Below are 6,128 nucleotides of genomic sequence, written 5' to 3'. Positions count from 1 at the left end.
TTTTAACACAAATTTATGATACGTAACTTTAGTATTTTACAAGTGTAACTTTAATCTTTTACGAATGTAACTTTAATCCTTACTAACATAATTTTATACAATGTGATTTTGAATAAATTAATTTTAATTTATGTAATTTTGACACAATTTTATACAATGTGATTTTGAATAAATTATTTTTAATTTATGTAATTTTGACACTAGGTTGTGATACGTAACTATAGTGTTACACTTAAAGTTACACACCGTAAAAATTGAAGTTACACTCTATAAACTTAAAGTTACACATTTTTTTTTAAATTTGAAGTTACACACTATGTCCTTACAGTTTCACTTTAGAAATTGGAGTAACGCATTATACACTTAAAGTTACACACTATATGCTTAAAGTTATACACTTTAAAATTTAAAATTACACACTTTAAAAATTAAAGTTACACACTAATACACTACAAAAAGTTACACACTTTAAAAATTGAAGTTATATACTATATCTTTAAAATTACACACTTTTAAAATAAAGTTACACACTATATCCTTAAAGTTTCACTTTAGAAATTGAAGTTACAAATTATACACTTAAAGTTGCACACTATACGTATAAGTTATACACTTTAAAATTTAAAGTTACACACCTTAAAAATTAAAGTTACACACTAATACACTACAAAAAGTTGCACACTTTAAAAATTGAAGTTATATACTATATCTTTAAAATTACACACTTTTAAAATAAAGTTACACACTATATCCTTAAAGTTTCACTTTAGAAATTGAAGTTATAAATTATACACTTAAAGTTACACACTATACGTTTAAAGTTATACACTTTAAAATTTGAAGTTACACACTTTAAAAATTAAAGTTACACACTAATACACTACATAAAGTTGCACACTTTAAAAATTGAAGTTATATAGTATACCTTTAAAATTACACACTTTTTAAATTAGAGGTATACGCTATATCCTTAAAGTTATACCCTTTTAAAATCGCGAAAGTAGTAATTAGGCCCCTTAACTTGGTTGAATTGTGAAATTAGGTCCCATAAGTTTTATTTGGAGCAATCAAGCCCCTTAAGTTTTACCAAAAGTGACATTCAACCCCATTTTTGTAATTTTCACCAAATTCTTATATTAAAATCACTTTTGATACAATTTATCAAATATAAAATATTTCTTTTATAATTTTAGAACTTTTATACTTATATTAAATATTGAGAATTGTTTTATTTTGAATCTTATAGTATATAGACATTTTATTATATATGTATGAATATTATATAAATTATAAACAATCTACTAAATATGTATGTAAAAATGCTCTTCAATAATTAATAAATTATGTAGAAATTCGTAAAGTTGCAATTAGTAATTTTTAATTATATAATAAATTGTTTAATACTAATATAAAATGTTTTTAATTAAAATTCTTGTGAAAATTATAAAAATGGGGTTCAATTTCACTTTTGGTGAAACTTAAGGGGTTTGATTGTTCCAAATAAAACTTATGGGGCCTAATTTCACAATTGAACAAAGTTAAGGGGCTTAATTACCACTTTTGCGCTTTTAAAATTGAAGTTACACATCATTCCCTTAAAGTTATACATTTTTAATATTGAAATTGCACACTATACCCTTAAAATTACACACTTTAAAAATCAAAGTTACATACTATAACCTTAAAATTACACAATTTGAAAATTGAAATTACATATAAGAATAGTTTTAGAGTGCTATACAAATTAAAGTTACACACTAGCATTTAAAATCCCCTATTTACTAAAAGAATAGGAAAAATTTCAAGTTTTCCCGCCTAAACTACATTTTCTATTTTGATAAAATCTCTTATTACTTTCCTATTTTGATATAATCTCTTATTTTTAAAATTTGTCTCAAAGATTTTTGTGATAAAAAATCCGTTCTTTGTATGCTAAATCGGAACTAAATGATATGCTAATAAAAAAACTATAAACAATTTCATTAATTTTATTTATAAATATATACATTTCATGACATATTACTCAAATTTTTGAATAGTTTTATAGTTAGTTTTTTTTTTCTAAAAATAAAAACTCTACAATTACCGCGCATTTATTGCGCGGGATCTAAACAAGTTATACACTATACAATTAAAATTACATCCTATATACAAATTAAAGTTACGCACTAGCATTTAAAATTGCACGCTATACAAATTGAAGTTACACACTCTCAAGTTTAGCCAAGCACTAAGGTATTGTTGACCAATTGCTAAAATCACAAACAAAGCTGCACTTTTCCTTTCGGTTGCTCTTCTCTGCTCTGCTCAACTATGAACCATCACCATTTTCAATTAACTATGTCAAAGCATGAATTTAATAGCCAAGCAACCCATTATACAGTAAACCACAGAAGCCAGTCACACACTAAGACCACCACCATCTTCGTCTTCACCTACGACCACAACAACAGCTCAGACGCATTTCCGACCACATCATTAACACGAGGTGTACATCGACCGAGCAAATTGAAGAGAAAACAGAAAAAATAACAAAAGAAAATCATGGGATAACTAACCATGACAATGAATTGAAAACATATATGCCAATGGAGAATGTATTTGTGAACCAAATTGGTGCTTGAACAAAAAACGCAGATGAAAAGCTTGACGATAGAGAGAGATAATTTGTTGGTTGTGTTGAAAGTGAATGAAAATGTGACGTAAATAAAACAAGATTGGGAAATGTATAGGATATTGGGAATTGAGGAAAATTAATTGAAATGGGTGGGTGGTGTATTTTTTTTGTTTAATCTCAACCATCCATTATATTTCATCTAAGGGCTTGGATGAGGACTCATGGACTCATCTAAACTAAGTGGACTTAGTTGAACCTAATTATATATATATATATATATATATATATATAAATTGAATCATGTGAGGCATCCTTCTTAGGGTAAGGCAGTTGTACCCATCCTAAACCATTAGATCTAAAAATAATAGACCCACCAGATAATGCCACGTGTCCCCCCCCCCCCTATATAATTATAATTAACTAACGCACAAATTTTTGGTTCATTTACTCAATTCATTTACTTCGTCCACTCTCTCTCTCTCTACAATTCATCTTCAACCGAGCTCCTCCATCTTCAGCTCCATGTTCGCCATTATCAGCGAGCTTTTCGACCGCCATTATCACTGAGCATTCCGACCGCCATTGTCATCCTGAAATTAGGTAACTAATTTTCATCTACTTATTTTCGATCACACTGATTTTCGATCGCCATTGTCATCCTGAAACGCAATAAAATTTCGAATAATCGCTTCGACCACCATTGTCATCCATCACACTAATTTTCAATCTACTTATTTAATTTGCTAAATTAAAGCTCAACTAGTCTCATTACTCATTTTATTGCGTTTCCTTCTCTCTCTTCAACTCAGCTCCAGTGATTCGAAGTTTTAAGCAAAGGAGAAGTCAGGAGGCATTGTCGTTCAGGTTTTGGCGCGCGCACCATCGCCATGGACGGCTCAAGCTCAATTCTTATCCAAATTTTGACTCTCAAGGATATGCTTGACAAGGTTTACTCTAATTTTCATCTCATTCGATTCCTATGTTGTTGAGTGTCTTAAATTATTGCAAATAATCGAAGAATTAATTCGTTTTAGGTTAACGATGAAATCGAAACGAATAATCGAAGTTTCTATTTCCTTATTGCTAGATGATGAAATCGAAGCGATTATTCAAATTTTAACCTTATTTGATCGGCTGGACCTCTTGGTAATGCCGAAGTTTATCATTTCGAAAACATGATCGAAATTCCTCTTTTTTTTTTAGGTTAATGATGAAATTGAAGCGAATATTCAGATTACAAGGCAAATTGAGTCCGAAATTGTTAAGTGTGAAGAAATTGAGGCGCGTTTTTTTAGAGAGTCGGAGCTAATGAAGCTAGTGTATTTCTTTTGATCGCCGTCACTGTTAATTTCTTTTGAATTTATGATATTTGATTTTATTTGTTTTTTTGTTCTATGATTATATGATACGAGTTGATCTCTACTGTTTGCATTCATGTGCAATTCGGTTGTTTGTTACATACATTTTCACTTCTGTATAGCCCTAGTAAATGATGTCAATTTGTGAAGTAAACGATTATCATAATTCTGAGGATAGAAAGGTCTAAATTGGCATCTATTTGCTCTGTTTAAATCATATTGCATCCGCTCAAGCCAATTCCATACGTTTGTTAACCATTGTCAAAGAGAACTAAAGCTTTTATATAATTCCTGAAGATTCGTACATTATTTATTGTGGGTCAATATTCTATGAATGATCTTAAGTTCTTAACTGATATTGCTTTCTTATAAACTGCTATGATGGCGGATGTTGTATTAATGTTGGGCGAGTATTTGAGGAATGAGCCTTGGATGGAACTTCTATGTAATCATCTCAGGTATCATGTTAATAATATAAATAATTCATCTTTGACATAAAACCTAGCTTTAGAAGGAGAATCGACTAAAATCGAAAGAGTTTCAGAAATACCTAAGAAGACTATAATATCCTTGGTTAGTAATAGTTCTGATTGACTCATTGGTAGAGGTTCAGGGCAACAATGAGATCAATCCAAGGGGCGATAATGTTTGCATCGGTATTTCCTATCATAATTGGGGTTCTGGCACTGTGGAGGATTGTTGTAAGGTCAGGTGGAAAGACATTGTTTTCCACTGACTTATTAAAAATACGTTTCTTGCGTAAAGCGTTTGCTCATGGAAATTTGTTAGTGTAGGTTCTTAAGCCCTCTTGCTGCTATTCCTCTAGTGACTCTAACTGGACTTGGCCTATTACAGTTCGGTTTCCCTCTGGCACGCTAGTTATTGTTGTACTATGATCCTGTCATTGATGTCTTGGGAATTTATTTACCAAACCTGAAATTATCTACTGTCCATCTGATCTTATGCTAGCGTGTTCAATGCTCTGCAATCGGAATCCCAGCTCTTGTTGTACTCATAATTCTCTCGCAGGTACGAGCATCCAATCTCTCGGTTTTTGTTGTACTCGTGTACATTATTTTGGCTAAGATATGAAAACATAACCGATAATGCGATATCTTGGTAGCATCTTGAAGCCATTTAAATCCGTTGGACGCCGATATGAACCAATAGCAACAAAGAGTAGCCTAATTTCGGCTTTTGCGGCAATCCTGACAGTGGCGGAGCGTTTAAGAATACCTCGCCAAGTACTTAGTTTCTTGTCGTCTCGATCACAGTGGTCTCATCGGTGCTGCTTCCCGGTGAGTCCATTCTAGATGATACCAGGAGATCAACATATTCTTTTCTTCTTAATTATACTCAGTAATGAGTTCCTGATATTATTATGCAGGCTACGAGTCCCTTACTCGTTTAAATCATGATCAACATATTCTTTTCTTCTTAATACCTAAGAATACTATAATATCCTTGGTTAGTAATAGTTCTGATTGACTCATTGGTAGGGCAATGAACGTTGCTGGTCGTTTAAGTATAGAATGTTGGGTGTAGATGCTGCTTTAATAGCCCTCACCAAATATTGAGAAAATTTACCTCTGAGCTGGACTGGTGGAGACCCTTGTGGCAACGAATGGGAAGGAATGATCTGCCAAAGTTATCGTATCATATCCGTGTAAGCTCTGGCCTTTTCAAACAAAATGTGCTCCCATCGTCCTTTTCAGATGCGGAGTCTAATCGAACCACTTGTGTTTCAGAACATTATCAAGTATTGGCTTAACAGGCAGCTGACTGGAGACCTTGTATTGTTATCTGAATTGCAGACCCTGTAAGTTTTGGTACAATGTGGATTTTTAATACATTGTGATTTGTTGGAGGAATGAGCCATGAGGCGGTTTAAGTACCCTCCTTGTTGTGTTTGATGAATTAAGCTGTCATTGTGGCGTTATTAATGCTCTTTGGTGCCACTTACCACTCTAAAAAACCATTTGTGATTATATCGACTTTTACCCTTGCGTTGGTGTCATATCCATCTTCTCTATCTGATGTATGCAGAGATCTATCCTACAATATAGGACTTACAGGTTCACTTCCTCCAAATATTGGGCAACTGGCAAAGCTAACCATCCTGTAAGACACTCGATATATACACGGAAATATAT

General features: G+C 32.2%; 1 long non-coding RNA gene across 1 annotated transcript; it reads right to left on the bottom strand.

Annotated features, from left to right (window-relative positions):
• Window positions 1–1,953: 1,953 nt before the first annotated feature.
• On the bottom strand, window positions 1,954–2,838 carry LOC141634298 (uncharacterized). Its single transcript, XR_012539032.1, has 2 exons — window positions 2,559–2,838; window positions 1,954–2,435 (listed from the first exon to the last, which is right to left on the bottom strand). It is a non-coding gene; the product is annotated as an uncharacterized LOC141634298 (long non-coding RNA).
• Window positions 2,839–6,128: the final 3,290 nt, after the last annotated feature.

This window comes from Silene latifolia, chromosome Y, assembly GCF_048544455.1.
Source record: "Silene latifolia isolate original U9 population chromosome Y, ASM4854445v1, whole genome shotgun sequence".
Taxonomy (NCBI): domain Eukaryota; kingdom Viridiplantae; phylum Streptophyta; class Magnoliopsida; order Caryophyllales; family Caryophyllaceae; genus Silene; species Silene latifolia.
Note: the sequence above shows the minus strand (reverse complement) of the source record. Positions and strands in the feature narration are given on the sequence as shown.